This window comes from Mauremys mutica, chromosome 13 (genome assembly GCF_020497125.1).
Source record: "Mauremys mutica isolate MM-2020 ecotype Southern chromosome 13, ASM2049712v1, whole genome shotgun sequence".
In the NCBI taxonomy this organism is placed as follows: Eukaryota; Metazoa; Chordata; order Testudines; family Geoemydidae; genus Mauremys; species Mauremys mutica.
This window is the reverse complement of record NC_059084.1, coordinates 4,218,985-4,235,258: the sequence shown is the minus strand read 5'-3', so window position 1 is coordinate 4,235,258 and position 16,274 is coordinate 4,218,985. Positions and strand designations below refer to the sequence as shown.

At 43.0% G+C, this 16,274-nt stretch overlaps 1 protein-coding gene and 1 long non-coding RNA gene across 12 annotated transcripts in view; one reads left to right on the top strand and one right to left on the bottom strand.

Moving 5' to 3' along the window:
• Positions 1-3,117: 3,117 nt before the first annotated feature.
• On the bottom strand, positions 3,118-8,416 carry LOC123348080. 2 transcript variants are annotated; one of them, XR_006573161.1, is made up of 3 exons: positions 8,027-8,416; positions 4,518-4,779; positions 3,118-3,315 (listed from the first exon to the last, which is right to left on the bottom strand). It is a non-coding gene; the product is annotated as an uncharacterized LOC123348080 (long non-coding RNA). The 2 variants fall into 2 exon arrangements; XR_006573162.1 differs by having other exon boundaries at positions 8,188-8,413.
• A 113-nt stretch (positions 8,417-8,529) lies between these two features.
• ZBTB46 (zinc finger and BTB domain containing 46) overlaps positions 8,530-16,274 on the top strand; it is a 97,094-nt gene continuing 89,349 nt past the window's right edge. For 3 of the 10 annotated variants that reach the window (XM_044985399.1, XM_044985397.1, XM_044985389.1), the window contains exons 1-2: positions 8,530-8,725; positions 9,729-9,938. The gene's annotated coding sequence lies outside the window, so the exon portion shown is untranslated. Of the gene's footprint in view, positions 8,726-9,728; positions 9,939-10,889; positions 10,991-11,370; positions 11,393-16,274 lie in introns of those variants that run through there. The other 7 variants (XM_044985394.1, XM_044985391.1, XM_044985393.1 and 4 more) reach the window with 7 other exon arrangements.

The window sequence follows — 16,274 nt, the reverse complement described above, 5'->3', positions numbered from 1 at the left end:
TGGGCAGGTCCAATTGCAGTGGGAACTGCACCCAACTGCTGGGAACATGACGGTTGAGTGAGTTTGGATGGGTCCCCGGTGGACCCCACCGACCTGGAGAAAAAGGCTGCACTGGTTCACATTGCATGCTGCCGATTTCTGAGGAGATAGAAAGTCTCTGTGAGTTGACAGCCTGGAGACAGATACTGATCTCCCTGTAACCTGGTAGACTTTGCCAACAAGTGCCACACAGCTGGCATTAATACCACCTTTCTGAGTACAGGGGGAAACAGGTAACCTCTGGTAGTACTGAGTGGTGGGTTTGACCTTTTAACGGTGACCACTGTGTATCACCCACAGCTGACGCAAGAGCCCTCTGGCAGCCTGTGGTCAGCACCTATCACCTCAGCATTTAGACTTCTGCATTTTGCTTCAATACCATACGATGGCTGTTGTCGTGTGGGAGAAAGTTGGAATGGAAATTACTGTACATTCTTTTTGTAAACCAGTGGATAGGGTGCAGTACTTCAGTTAAGGACGCTTCGGTTCTCTTCTTGGCTAAGTCACTTAGGGTACATGTACCCTGCAATTAAACACCCGCAACTGGTCCGTGTAAGCTGGCTCGAGCGCGTTCTGTTGTATCTGTAAAAGGCAGTGTAGACGTTTGGGATCGGACTGGAGCCCAAGTTCTGGGACCCTGCGAGGTGGGAGGTTCCCAGGGCTCAGGCTGCAGCCTGAACCGTACAGGGCCGCCCAGAGGGAGGGGCAAGTGGGGCAATTTGCCCCAGGCCCCTAGGGGCCCCCATGAGAATATAATATTCTATAGCATTGCAACTTTTTTTTAACGGAAGGGGCCCCTGAAATTGCTTTGCCCTGGGCCCCCTGAAGCCTCTGGGCGGCCCTGGAACCATACATCTACATCGCAGTGTTACAGCTCCTCAGCCTGAGCCCCATGAGTCCGAGTCAGCTGGCACGGGCCAAGCACGGTGTTTAACTGCAGTGTAGACATGCCCTCTGACTGAATTTTCAACTCGAGTGCCTAAAGTTATGCACATAAAATAAAACTGACCTGCTTTTCAGAAATGCTGACTGCCTGCAGCTCTCACTGACTTCAGTGGTGGCTCAGCACTGCTGAAAATCAGGGTAAATATGGATTTAGGGGCCTAACTTTAGGCACTCGAGATTAAAAATGTCAGCCTGTGAACCGAACTTTAAAACAGTTTGTGTGCATGTGTGCACCAGCTCTTGCACACGCGTTATTTTTTGCACTATCAGTTGGGCGTACAAATTCTAGACTTTTCACTCACATACCCCACTGGCAGATCAAATAAGTTATGTAAAAATACATTTTGTTATCGGCACGGACAAGTTACTTGGGTGTCATTTAAAAATGTAGCCCTTACTGTGTGGTGGCCTTCTGTGGTGCTGATGGTGTTGGCAGTATTTTGTGTGATATCACAAAGGCCCCAGTTCTTCAAAAACTCACACGTGTACTCAACCTTATACACAGGAGTCTCCTTATTGATTTCAGTGGGACAACTCACATGCATAAAGTTAGACCCAGGCATAAATCTTTGCACGAGTGGGGCCTATGACTAATAGGCATAAACTTTGTGTTTTAGAGCTTTTTTCCATAAAAGTCATGATCTTTACACCCCAGCTCGTCCCCAATTAAGCAAGATTTCTTTCTGCATGATTCCTCACAGATTTAGCTCTAAATATGCCCAGTATATTGGAATATATTTTAATGTGGGTAAACTATTTGCTAAATATCATTACGTGGTTTTAAACAACTTGTAGTGTAACATAAAGGTCATTCATTTGACTTTCAACTATTATGTGCAATGACTGTGATTTATTTCAACCGAAACTGTGATTCTGTGCAATTTTTGCCATGGCTTTTCCCATTTTTTACAATGACAAGCACTTAGATATCTCTGCACCAAATACTTTGAATTGCACATACTGCGCTATTATGGGACACTGATAAAGTGCCATGAAATTTGGGACACTGTAGTAAATCCAGGTCAGTGGAGGTAAGGGACACTTGTTCTTGGAGCAGGTATACTTCATGGGAACATAGGCCAAATTCACCAATAGCAAAGTTTATTGATTTCAGTGGTGTTATATCAGGAATGTTTGCACCAAACTGTTTTAAGAAGACTTCATTCATTGACAGGTTTCAGAGTAGCAGCCGTGTTAGTCTGTATCTGCAAAAAGAACAGGAGTACTTGTGGCACCTTAAAGACTAACAAATTTATTTTAGCATGAGCTTTCGTGAGCTGCAGCTCATGCTAAAATAAATTTGTTAGTCTTTAAGTCTTTAAGGTGCCACAAGTACTCCTGTTCTTTTTTCATTCATTGAGAAGAACAAGTGAATCCTCTAGATTCACCTGTCAACATTTTTCAGATATATGATCTATAAGTATATGTAGCCTGAAGCATTGATCACACTCTGGCTAATTTCTGGAGAGTCTGAGTAATCTCCTTTGCTGGAGTACTAGAATTATGAGGCGATATCTGTCTGTGCTCATTGCAGAGAAGTGAAGGGATTGGGTGAGGAGTGCTTAGTTTTTAGTTCATTCATACATAACTGAAGCATTTTAGGGGACCATGTAGTGCCCTCAGTTACATGGTGCAAGTCCCATTGATGTTTCAACTGTCATTGTGCACAGATGAGAGCAGAATTTGGCTCATAGTATCTAACCTAGATAACTAAAGTCTAGAATGTGGCCTCAATTGTTGTACAAACTCCAAATATTCTGAGTAAACCCCAAACCACACTGCACAGCCTCTTCAGTAGAGTTATATATAGTTTAACTGCTGCTTCTATTTTTTAAGTAGATATATTGTACTGGTGCACTATTTATGCAATCTGCATGAAACAAAGGGTTTGTACACAAGCTCTGCAATTTGTTTGGTTTCTACAGAAAACAAAGATTTCTTTGCAGACAACAAGGAGCTCCCCCAGTGAAGTCCTTCCTATACAAATGGACTGGTTGAGAGATTGTAGCAAAATGGAGTTAGTTTAATGGAAAACTAGTTTATTTATCTAATAATGTAGATATTAGCATTTAGTTAGGGGCATTTACCTGTTTGTATCTCATAACAATAAAAAGACAATGAAGGTGCCCATCCTAAAATGATACAGTGCATCTGAACCACTGTAAACTGTATCACAGTTTGCCAGCATGAAGGGACATGGGTTGGAGAGGGAAAGGAGAAATCAAATTTATTTTAAACATGTCACCATTGGATTGGTGGACTCCAGGAAAAAGAAAAGCCCATATCACTTGTTCTCTCCAGATGTACAGTGAGTCCATCTTAAATAAAGACCTGCAAAAAGAAAAGATCTGATTAAAGGATAAATTGTCAGCCCACCAGTCCAAAACACGGCGATAGAGGGAAGTTGACCCCAATCAAAGTAGAAAACTTGTTAAAAGAATATACTCGTACCCAGTGCTCCAACGTATAAAATTAGATAGAAAGTGAACCTGATGCAAAATGGCTTGCAAAAGGGAAGCAAAGACCATTTACATGAATGACTGTAAGAGGAAGACTGTGTTGCTACAGCAAAGTTATCCATACTAAAGACCACTGGCTTCTCAGTCTGCACTAAAGTTGGACACAACCAAACACCCTAGAGCTCAGCACTTCCAGATTATGACGAATTTGCAATGGGACCTGAATTTTGCAGCTTGGGCCCTTCTTTAAGTTCAATATTTTGAGGGGAATGTATTTTTGGAGCATTAAACATCTTCTGAGTCAGGGCAGTTCCTTTCAAGAACTGCACTGAAGGAGGTCAGTAGGATGTGGCTGGTTAAATATGTTATAAATGATCATCATCCCCCACCTCTTGCGTTTTTACAAACCTGAGGACCATTTCCTGTTGCTTCCCACTACTTGAATACTTGTGTTTCTGCTCCTCTCTAATGATGTGCCTTGATTAATAATGAAGAAGCAACATATTGCCCCCGTTCTGCCCTTCAGTGCACAGAATAAAACTAAACCAACATTGTGCATTTAGTAACACAAACAGAACTAGATTTAACTTTCAAGCAGTTAAACAGCAGAACAGGGTAATGAGAAAAAATAAATGTGTGTGGTGGGGGAAGAGATGGGGGTGGAGAGAGGGAATTTTATTCTCCTGGGGTTTTTGTAATCTTCATTCACCATATTTAGTAGGATTGTGACTTGCCCTTGCTAGCTCATGGAGAATTCCCCCATGTGTTTACTCCCACAACCTAGTGAATGCCTCCTTACACATCATGGAAAAAAAATACAATTGACATGTTGACTCCCACTAGAGAAGGAATTCTCACTCACCAAGCAAGCACAGGCTGAGAGTATGTCTGTGTGAGAGAGAAAGAGACAAATACTTTTTCATTAGCTCAGTTTAAATGTGGTTTACTCCTAAAATGACCTGGTCAGGGTTGCACATCACCTCCCTTTTTTCCTTTATGGTCCCCTGACAAAGAAACCAGATGACCTTCGATTCAGTGTAATATGGACAGGAATATAGGTCCTTTAACACGTACTTTTAACATCAGCAGTTTGGAGGAAAATTGGCTGGAAAAGGTGAGAGTCTTGGAATTTTCATGCAACCAGAACCACCATGTTGGGCGGTAATGGGTCTCAGTCAAATTGCTTTCTTTCCGCTCTGGTCAGAAATGAATTGGCTCTGAGGATTGGGATTCATTTGTAGGGTGCATGGAAATCCCTGTAAGAATGGCCTCTTGAAAATGAGAACTGACGAAGCAGCTTATCAGCTCAGAATGCTTGTTATTTGGTTTTGGACATCTGTTTTAGGGTACAAAACATAGAGAAAAAGAGTGATTCAACCACTTGGGATTTTGTCTTGGTCCCCAGTACAACACATTCTGAAGTTAGCAAAATTACAAAGAGTTAGAAGAAATTACTTCGCATTTATCAAATGCAATTTCTGTTATGGTTTATAGATAGATAGGGGGACGGATGTATCTAGAGCTGAGCAGGGCACTGGGAGTAAGGATACTTGAGAAGTACTCATGGGATCTGCAACTGAATCATTGTGTGAAAACAAGCAAATCGTGTAGCCCTGTACCTCAGTTTCCCAGAACACGTGTGCAAAAATGTGTGGGCCTAATTTGTGTACACAGTTATTGTGAATAGATGCTCAGCATTTGCACATGCCTATATGATGACTGTGTATGTAGAGTGAGTATGCAAATATGAACGCATTAAAGTGTTCATATATTTCTTATCACAAGAGAACTGCTTGCAAGAATATGACTTCTAAATGCTTCTTCAGTGCTAAAAACTAAGGCTGCAGAGAAAGAAGCCTCAACCTCCCTGGGCATATGATCTGGATTTATGAGCTTTGTGATTTGGCAGCCTTGGAAAGGGTGGGATACAGAAGAGGTGGCCTTTAATCCTTGACATATATCAATGGTCCACTGTTACACACTGTTTAACTCTGTATCATGCTTCCAGTTGACGTGCTTTTCATTCAGCAAACACCTCTTGGACCACACCTAGGGTGACCAAATGTCCCCATTTTATAGGGACAATCCCGATATTTGGGGCTTTGTCTTATATAGGGGCATGCTACCCCCTGCATTCCCATCCCAGTTTTTCACACTTGCTATCTTGTCATCTGAACTACACCATCCTCTCTTTCCTGCCTTTTCTCCTTCTCTCTTCTTTTCCCACTGTCAGTTCTTTCCTTCTTTCTGGGGGGCAGCTTCCCCTCTTCTGAGGACAGATTGTGTAATTGCATACTTACTTAAAACGCAATACAAACTGCTCATCAAAACAAACAAACAAAAACCCTATCTCTGCACAGCAAAATACAGGCTCAAGTGTATTAAACCCATCCAGCTTTCCCCAGCCCTTTGTGTTGTGCAGCTTCAGGAAACTCAGCCTCTCTCCACCCTCCCCCTCTTTGAAAGCATTCCCCAGGGCAGTGCCCAGTCTGCAGCTGCTGCAGCTCATGGGGGAGTGAGTCCAGCATGACACACACAACTAAATAAATAAATACTTTCCTCTAACAAAGAGAGGAGGATGAAATTCTGGGTAGGGGTAGAACTAGGGCATGCATGCTTGGAATTGAAGGAGTCCAGGGGTGATAGAGGAATTCTCCTGCCTGGAATTAGAGGAGTCTTGGAAAGAGAAGAGTCCAGGAAAGGAATAATAGGATGGTTTACAGCTAGAAACAGAGAAACCCAGGGATAACACAGAGTGTTACAAACATACTTAGATATAGTTATATGGCCTGATTTATTGTGTTCCTCCCCCACAACCCAGCTTCCACTTGTGCACCTGTAATTATAGGCACTGTGATTCATCTTTAAAGCATACAATTGCTGCAACCACAGTGGAAATATTCTAATATCTGTATGTACATGTGAGGATATGTTCACATGTAAAACCCATCTGATAATTTAACATGGACCATGAGGAGTTGTGTGTTAAAATTCTGCCACCTGTGTGCAGGTGACAGTGACTTTCAACTGAATGTGCAGCAATGTGCACACAAGAAGACTGGGTTTACATAAAAGGAGGCTGAGGTCTAAAAATCAGGTCCATTACTTTTAATTTTATATTCCCTAAACTAAGAATTGTGCCCTTCATTGCATACATAGACAACTACTGCAAACTGTTAATTTGCATTTTAATGGAATTCTTTCTAGGGAGATGATAGTTGTACTCCTTTAGCAATACAGAAGAAAAGGTAATTGAAAATGTACTGGAGTTAAGACATTTCATTTTCATTAATTAAGTGCATTGGGTTTTTTTCCTAAAATAAAATTGTTTGGGTTTTTGGGGGGTGGGATGGAGTAGGAAGAAAGACATGCTGGAACACCTGTTCATCCACTTTAAAACTTACTAGGGATCAAAAGATCCTTTTAGGAATGCACTTAAGTAAGGAGCAGTGGTGTAATTTGACTGATTTCAGTGGAGTAGGTTCTCTTTATTCCAGAGCTCCATTTGATCCAATATCTGTTTGCATGGGGGAAAAATAAGTGACCTTATATGTACCATGATTTGAGGAAAAGGAAATTAGGGAGCAGATTCTGAGCTTAGGCACACAACTGTCTGTGCAATTACTGAGGTTACACACAGAAATCAGATAACTGCACATAAACAGCCACTTCCAGTTATTTACATACATAATTACCCAATTTGCGTTCATAATCACAATAAGTGCATGTACTTAAATACTTGGAATATTTGGTCCTAATCTTTCCAGCTAAATTCTGCCCTTTTACAACTGTACAACAACATGGGCTTCAGAGACCCATTGTCTTGCCTGTTAAAGCCATCTCAAGAGTGTGGTGTCCTGCAGGCTCCAGAGCTGTTAGCTCAATCCCATGACAAACAGATTGACATATAGCACACTTCTTTGATCTTTTCGTGTTATAGTCAAAGGGCATTATACTTTGCACTTAAATAATGTTTTTCAGCTGTAGATCCCAAGGCATCCAACATAAGCGAGGAAGCATGATCTCCATTTTACTGTGACAGAGTGCTAGAATCCAATTCTCCTGACTTCCAGCCATGATCTCTGTTAGACCCACACTGCCCACTTGCAATCCCATTGAAGTCAGGGGTCTCTGAAGTGAGCATGGTTGTATTGTTCTTGGGGGAGCAGGTTATCCTTTATAAAAGCCCTCCCTCCTTCATGTGTAACTAAAGTACAGAGAGTAGCTTGCAGAATCTCCCTACGTGTACATACAGAAGCTCATCCAATAAAAGATATTACCTCACCCAGCTTGTCTCGCTAATATCCAGGGATCCTACTAGCCCACAGCTACAACAACACTGCAAATAGTGGAATTAATTTTTTATACAACATTAATATTTATTGTAAAGCATTTTTATCAATTTAAATTTTCACAGAACGATGGGGGAAGGGGTCAACATCACAGCTACAAACATCCAAGTAAACCGCCTTCAGCCAAAGGGTAACTAAGTAAGTTCTCAGCCGGCATTTTCCTTGCATATTTCGATTACCGGGGACGGAAACATTTCCTCGTGGGCTGCGAGCGTGGGGGGTGAAACTGACCTTTGCTGACATTTACCAATAACCCTCCAAACCCGCCGAGCCGCCGCGGGGGCTAGCAACTGAACACCCCCCCCCAGTTCCCTGCTTGCCCGGCGGGCGCTCTGGGGGTGGCTGGGGGCGCTGGGCCTGATGCGGGGGGGCGGCGGGGGAGACTGAGGCACCTGCGGGCCAGGTGGGGGGTGGGCTGCTCCCGAGGAGGCACCTCAGGGGCCCGGCCAAAGGGGGATCCCGGCGGGGCGGGGGGGGACGCAGCCCCTCGGCAAGGCCAACGCTCAACCGCGCACCCCACCCCCTTCTCGGGGTGTCTCCCATGATGCTCCGCGCACTCCCCTCACTTCCGGTGTCCGGCAGTGGCAGCTGCTGACGGCGCCCCCGATCCCCTGGCGCAAGGGAGACGGGAGGAGGCGGGGCTAGGGGCGGGGCTTACGGAGGCCCGTGTCCGGCGTCCTCCAGTGGGAGCGCAGCAGGGGAGGGGAGGGAGGCCGCACGAGCCTCGTTAGCCACGCCCCCTTACCGGTCTCGGGCCCGCGCCCGCGCGCCCGCCGCCTGGGAGCGCGCGCCAGGGGGAGCAGCGGGAGCGCGCCCCGCCCCCCTCTAGCTTTCCCCCCCTCATCCCCACCCGTGAGGAGAGACATTGAGTGACCGAAGGAGCCAAAGCTCCGGCCGCTCCGAGACCCCGCTCCCCCGCCTGGGGCCCAGGTAAGCGAGACCCCCCCCCAGCCAGGCTCCCCCCGCACCCCGGGGGCTCGGCACGGCTGCCCGGTGCCCCCTCCCCTGAGGAGAGCGGCCGGTGAGGGGAGGGGGCCTGACTCCCCCAGCCCGCTCTCTCCGCTTCTCCCGGCCCCTCAGGGGAGAGGGATTCGGCCCGCCACCCCGAGCGACCTGCCCTCCCCAGCCTGGTCCGGGGCTCCGGGCTGTCCCCGGGGCACTGGCCGCTCCCCCCCCCCCCGGCCTCGGCTGGGCGCTGGGTCCCGGGGCAGCGCGGCGACGCGTCCCGCTGAGGGGGGGGGGGGTTCCAGGTGCCGCCGGGGCGATGGGGAGCACGAGCCGCTCGTAGTCCGGGGGGGGGTCGTTAGCGAGGTAGCTGCCCCCACTTCCCTCGGGCGGGGCGGGGGGTTGAGCACGGGAGTCGCGCGGCGCTTCGGGGGTGGGCGGCGCTGGCCTGGCGGAGGCGCCCCCCGCCCACCCCCCCAGGAGATGAGGGAGGCAGTTACCCGCCTCGCCCCCCGGGGTGCCGGCAGCACAGGGGGGCAGGCTGGGGGCGGTGCTGGAAGCCTGATTCACCCGGTGCCGAGGACCCCTCCTCCTCCCTGGCTGCCTCGGGGGAGAGTTGTTCCCCCCTCCCCCCAAGAGTGGGGTAACGGGGGGGGGGTGTCAGTGCCGCGATCCCAGGTGCTGGGGTCCTGACAGTGGGGAGGCTGTCTGAGCCCAAATGTCTCCTCTGCCCTGAAAACACCCTTCCCTATCCCTGAACCTCTCTGAGCCCCATGGGGGCCGCTGGGCAAAGCCCACTGCACTCGGGGGGGGGGGATTTTCCCTTTGTGGAAGGGGTATGGAGCCCCCTTGGGCACGCGTGACTGACTTGGCGTGGGTGGATGGGTTAACTAGGTGAGTGGCAGGGTTTAACCCCCCCTCCCCCATGACTCGTCCCCCCTCCTCCCTCTCCCCCCTCCCTGTAACCTCCAAAAGGGGAATTTTCCAGCTGGTAATTTCTGCTGCGTCAACACCCAGCTCAAGGGAGAGGAGAGGAGACAAGGGGGCATTTTAACAGCAGCTTCACTTGCAAATAACAAGCCTGAATTCTGGCTCCAGAATTAAAAACCTTTCCACCCCCAAAAAATCAGCATCTGTGCAAGTTGGACCAAGAGTTTGTCAAGAGTGTGGTTCAAAACTGCTTGGAAAAAGGGATGAGGTAATAATACTGGTGAAGCATGTTGTATTTCTCTCTCTCTCTCTCTCTCTCTCTTTTTAAAGCCAGGCCTGTTTTGGGTTATTGTCTCCCCCTAAAGCCAGACACAGATCGCCTGGCCTTGCCTCCATTTTAATTGCAGGCTGAAATGGGGGAAGTGACCCTATTAAAAAAAAATAATAATAACCTCCAAACAATGCCTCTCCTCTTTGGAGATGTAGGTGATTTTTAATATACTTGTAACAAGTGCAAAAGTGACTGAAATTGTTTTCTGTCAGGGTGAAAAACTATGTGCATAACGTCCTCCTCCCCACCGAAAAAAACCAAAGTATTTGTAAAAATAGGGAGGAGAGAAGAGGTGTTTATGAAGGTGTTTGTAAAATAAGGGGTTGTAGTACTGGATTGCCTTTGTGTCCCTGTAAATAGACATGTCAGTTTCACAAAGTAATACAAGTAGTGTCTGATAACTCAATCCCAGATGACAAATAGAGAATGGAGCAGATTTTCGAGACTGTTATAGTGGGAGGATTTCTCTTTGATGGGGAAAAAAATTGTTGATACTTAATGCACCACTAAAGAACCTGTGTTAAAATGTGTAATTGAACACTTTGAAAAAATCGAAATAAGTAGAACAATATTTTTTACACATGGCAAGGAAAATATAAACAAAGAAAGGTGTAACAGAGACTTTTAATGACTTTCCACATGCTTTCTATTTTACAATCTCAGCGATTCATTCGGCATGGATTATAGGGACAAGATTATTATCAGCATTGTTTAAAGATATGCTAATTAGCAAACGTGTTTTGCAAACAGTGCTATTGCAGACACCTGTACCGAAGTTCTTACATGCATTTTAATTGCCTCACTTGTATTATTTTTTACATTAGTATGGGTCTAGCTCCCAGTTGTCCTCAACAAAATATTTATTACATGTTCAAATTTTATGTCTAGTTCCATTTTTGTTAAATTACCTACCTTAAAGAGACTTTTTCCAAAGAGAGGATGGTGCAGGGAGAAGGGGGAACAGAATGATAATTGAAAGAGAGAACAAGGTAAGGTGATTTTAAAAACAGACAAAAACAAGGGTGTAATTTTACAAAAGAAGCTTACAGTTACTGGATCTTTTTTCCACTTGTATATTTTATTGTATATCTTCATAACTATTATTGCAAGAGTTAGCGAAAATGCATTTACTTCTTATGGCAAGTTCTATTTTATTGTGGATTAAATTTGGCTTTACTGATTTGAATTAAAAGAAATGGAATTTAACCATTGTTTGTCAAGTTCTCTATTTTTAAATCATTTTAGTGATGGAAAAAATGGGTGGAGGAGTGTATTATTAGTCACAACATTTTCAACATGTGGTGAAGAATTATCACTTTGAGGTGTTTTTGGGAGCTAACAGAAGCTGATAGAGAAGATTGCCCCATGGGCCACGCTGGGAACTACATAATGTTTGTATTTGCTGGAATTCTCATACACATGTTCCTGAAAATTATGATTTGGTTTGATAGACTAATGGGATAATTGCAGTTTAAATAGAAAATTATAGACTTTTGTTTTTCTGATGGGACATTTCCTCATGTTCCAACTTCACTATTATAGTAAAATAGCATCTTTTTAGATGCCAGTCACTTTCACTTACTTTTGTTAGTTTTCATGTAAGTGATTGGAAATAAAGTTTTATATTAGTTCTATGTGCAAAACTGAGAGTAAATTTTACAGACTTTAAGAGTGAAAATGATAATTTTATATTTTAAAAGCTATATAATGTAATTTCTGTTAATGTGGTGATATACATTTTAATAAGTTGAACCTTTGAAAATATGACCTGTACACATGATTCTTAGAGACTAAAGAAAATGGGCCACTTTCTCCCCATGGTCTGTATTTTTTCTGGGACAGTTGTACAGCAGTGGATATGTTCAATGCAAGAGGCTTTTATAATTGGACAGCTTAGAGGAAAACCAGTTTGGCAAGTAGTCTTCCCCCCCCCCCCCACCTCCTCCCTCCCCGCAAAAAGGAAAGGTCTTTAGCCTGTTACTTACCGTTTTTATATTCATTCATGCTCTGGCACGGTGTTGCGTTGATGTGAGATGGGGTATATTTTGAAACTGTTTTTGCCTTGCCTTCTCTTCCCAGTTGAAGTTCCTCCTAATAACACCCATTTTGATCTATTATGTACATATGCTTAAAGTTTTTAACGAAATGTTTCCTGTCTTGCCAGCTGAAGGCTACCACCCAATCCACATTTTTGTTCCTAGTTAGTATTTCCTACAACGGCCCAACTTTTTCTAAGGCTTCTTTCTCAGTGACTATTTTTGCCTGTGTTAACTTGCTACTCTGGAGCACTCCATGATGTATTCTAAACTGTCTTGCTCTGGTGTGAAGCACTCACATGGGTTTTCCTTGCTCCTACATGCTTAGTTTAATGGGCAAACAAAGGGGTAAAGAGAGGGCTTAGTTTAAATCTTTGAACAGCTACCTGCTGTTCTAATGGTTATTCCTTATACTCATTGTAATTCCTTGGAGCCAGCAGTTTCTGTCCATTACTGGCAACAAACTACAGTAGAAAATTCTGACACTTTACACAAAAGGATTAATATAACATTTTTATTTTGTTGTCAGTTTACTGCTGACCTATCTTAAACTTTCTGAATGTGCAGTGTACTTATACAATATGTCTCTTAACATTTATGTATCTTGCAGTTCAATAATGATAATGGAAAATGTCCTGTGTGGTTGTCTGTAAATTGCAGATACAATAAAAAGGACCTAACAAAGTTGTGGGATGCATAATTTTTGCTTAGCGTGCAATGATGATACTGGTTCTTTAATGATGCCTGTGATATTTCATGCTGCTTACCTTAAGATATAGACATGGACATATTTCAAGTGTTAATTTTTTAATGAACCATTATTTTAGGGGGGTTGTATCAAAAGAATATTCTCCGATGGTCTTGGCTAGTTCTTATTTCCCAATCTACGTGATTTCCCCAGACCTTCTACTGAATTAGTTGTCACTGGTGTTCTATCAGTCTTAGGGCAGGGGAGAGAAGAATTTTGACTCCCACAGCCCAAAGTATTAAATTACTTATCTGATGCTGCCTTGATGTTTTTGAATGCACAGCAATTGGGAGATTTGGGTTCTGATCCCACCTCTGCTAATGACTCAGTGTGCGAGTCACATAATCTCTATGTATATCTTTGGTCATCTCTAAAATGATGATGCTAATGCTTACCCACCTCTTTAAAGGGCTTCCAAATTCATAGATGATGTGTTCTATTAGCACACAGCATGCTTCTTCGTCTTAATTAATTAATGCAAAATAGTCTGAAATTTTGGGTACGTTTGTCAAACATTATGGTATATTTCTGTAAGAGATTTGTATTTCATTCTTCCGTAAAGTCATCAGCAATATAGTTAGAGGAAATTACAGTTGTAATTTTCTTACCTAAGCACACTTTAAGGAAACATTCGTTTATTAAATTGAAGTGTGGATTTTTCATTATTCTTGAATTCTTTGCTGAAGATGGGATTATTGACAGAACTCTAGTTAGATGGAACCATGATCTGCTTGATGTTAAAATTTGATATACGTGTGTGTGTGCATGCACAAGAATGAGCAATATGTCTGTAGATATGTGCAGTAGCTAGTTGAAAAGTAACTGGTACAGTTTCCCTTTAAATAGATGCGTACTTGCACTCCGTTCCCGTATTATTATGGAGTTTGTTCCTGTTCAATTATTTTATTAACTTATACATTTATATACTAACTATTCATATTAGTTATCTAAAATTCACTTATATAATGAGGTTGGGGTGGGAGTTTCCAGATATGGGACAGCAAAGAAGTCTAAAATATTCTACACATACAGTTACTGGTGTATGTGCTGAAATATACTTAGTAACTAGAATAGCAGGGTATATGTGCCAAGAATTTAGCTACTGACTGTATTTAGCAAACTGAGCAGGGGCTCACATACTGAGGAATAGTTAAAATTGAGAGTAGTTCCACACTTACCCAGTTACCTTTCACAATTTTTTCTTAGGTTATTACTAAAGCTCTTTGGATATAAATGACCTGCTGTGTTCCATCCAAGCCAGTCTTCTCTTTGTCACAAGTTAAGCAATGTAGAGTCAGGAAAACATATCAGAAAAGGCAGTTGATCCTATTGTCTATTAACTGCTCTTGGCACTTGATATCAAATGCTTGCAGAGAAGATGCAAAATCTTAATTGTGCATTACTGTAGCATTGGACGAAACTTCTTCCTGACCCTGCCTGGCTGAAGCATGAGGATTGATTAGTGTGTATGTCTATCTGGTAGTTGGAAAAAGCGTTCCCAATACCAGCTAATTTGGGGACTAAGCCAGATAGCCTGGATGAAAAATACCTGTGCTGCCACACCCGTCAGAACTATGCCCCCGATGTTTTAAATAATGAAATGGGTGTGAAATGTTTTTATTTGTAACATATTGTCAAACAGTTTTCTATTTACGATTAAAAAAAAATCTTAACTTACTATCACCATATCCTTCTTGGTTTCATTCCATTTCCTTTTTATTTTTTTGATAGATTATTAGATTTAAATTCTATTTATACCAAAAAAAATAGAAAGGGATGTCTGTCTACCATGCTAAATTACCGTAAATACCAAAAACAGATTGTCCACAAAACACCAAACATGGTGTATTTAATTCTGCAGTGTTTTAGTGTTTTCTCTCTCTTTTTATCATCCTTGACTTTCTTTACTTATGTTAAATTCTCTACCTCAACTTTTACATTTTGTTTCTCCCTTGTCTCCTGCAAAATACTTCTCAATTCCATACTTCTCTTCTCTAATATCTCAGAATTGTTCCTCTTTCTTTCACCCACCCCTTTTCACATTGAACTTGGAAACTTTGTCAGACATCCCATAGTGAGTGTACTAAACCAAACAGTAAGAAGGGTGAGGAGATCTCACTCTTTAGGTGCAATACTGGATGAGATATAGTTTCTAATGCTGGGATTCCTGCTAGGGTGCTTGCTGTTCTTTGACCTGCCTTTGGGGGCTTGGCATACTTCTCAAGCATCCTCTAACTAAGGTATCCTGCTTTTCAGATGCTTTATTTGCTAATTCCTGTTTTTTCCTCTGTGATGCAAGCCCCAGTGGTGTGAAACACTGCTGGAGCTGTTGTTCTGTCTCTGCTACATAGGTTACAGACTGAGGGCGCAGAGATGTGGCAGATAAGCAGTGTTTATGTGGCATGGGGGTGAGGGAAGGAGATGGAGAGAAAGGAGGGGAATGAATAAGAGGTGGGAGGACATGAGGAAATGAATTAGAAGTCAAGTACAAAGGGAATGCAGAGAGAGGGGATGAGAGGAGAAATAATAAGGAGAATATTGTGTTCTACATTGTATTCCCACACTGAAGCATTTTGAAGTTGAGAGGTTTATAGATCATGGTAACTTCTAATATCACAAAAGACTGATTTAATTAGTGGGCTGCGAGGGAGGATGCCATCCAGCCATAAGTATCAGCAATGTTATCAAGTGGAATAGGGAGGTTCTTGCTAATTTTTTGTTTGTGTTGGTGTAAAAAAATCCTGCTTCTTTAAGTTCAGTTAAGTCTCTAGTTGTACTTCCTTTTGTATCCTTGCTATTTTTTCAGAAGTTTCTCAGATTGCTAAAGGGCAACAGTTCATTTAGTGTCCTTGTGCAGTGCTTTTCTGTAACTGTGATTTGCTCTAAATGGAAGATGGATTCAATAGGGCTGGGAATAGAACCCATGTCTCCTACAGACTTCCTGTATTGTACTGGACAGATTATTTTAATCTTTGTCAAACTGAGTTGCCTTAGCAAAATCCATTTTAGAGAGATCTCATGGGGGGGAATGTTTGTTTATTAAGACTATTGAGGCGCTTGGATGGATGGTGTAATAGAAATGCAAAGTATAACACCACCAAAGTAAACACTTCACAATGTATTTAATTTTTTTTCACATTACTTACTTTTGGGACATATTGTTTGTTGAGATCATTAGGCATTCCTTCACTGTACTCCTGTGTGCTGGAAGTGTGAGGTTTTTGTACTGTACATTTTTCCTTTGCCTGATCACTGTAGTAACTGTATTCTGTTTTATTGTTATAATATCAATGTATTTTAAATACCTTTCTTTGGCAGTGTGTCACACTTCAGATAGAAGGAACTTCTGTATAACAGAGAGATTCTTTTGGTCTCTTGTGAAAGCCATGAGGCCACTTCTTTAATATTATAAAGATTCAGTTCCTGTATTGAAAGGGACTTGGAAGCATTGGGTTCAGGATTTCTTTCATAATGAGTTCTGCTGACCAC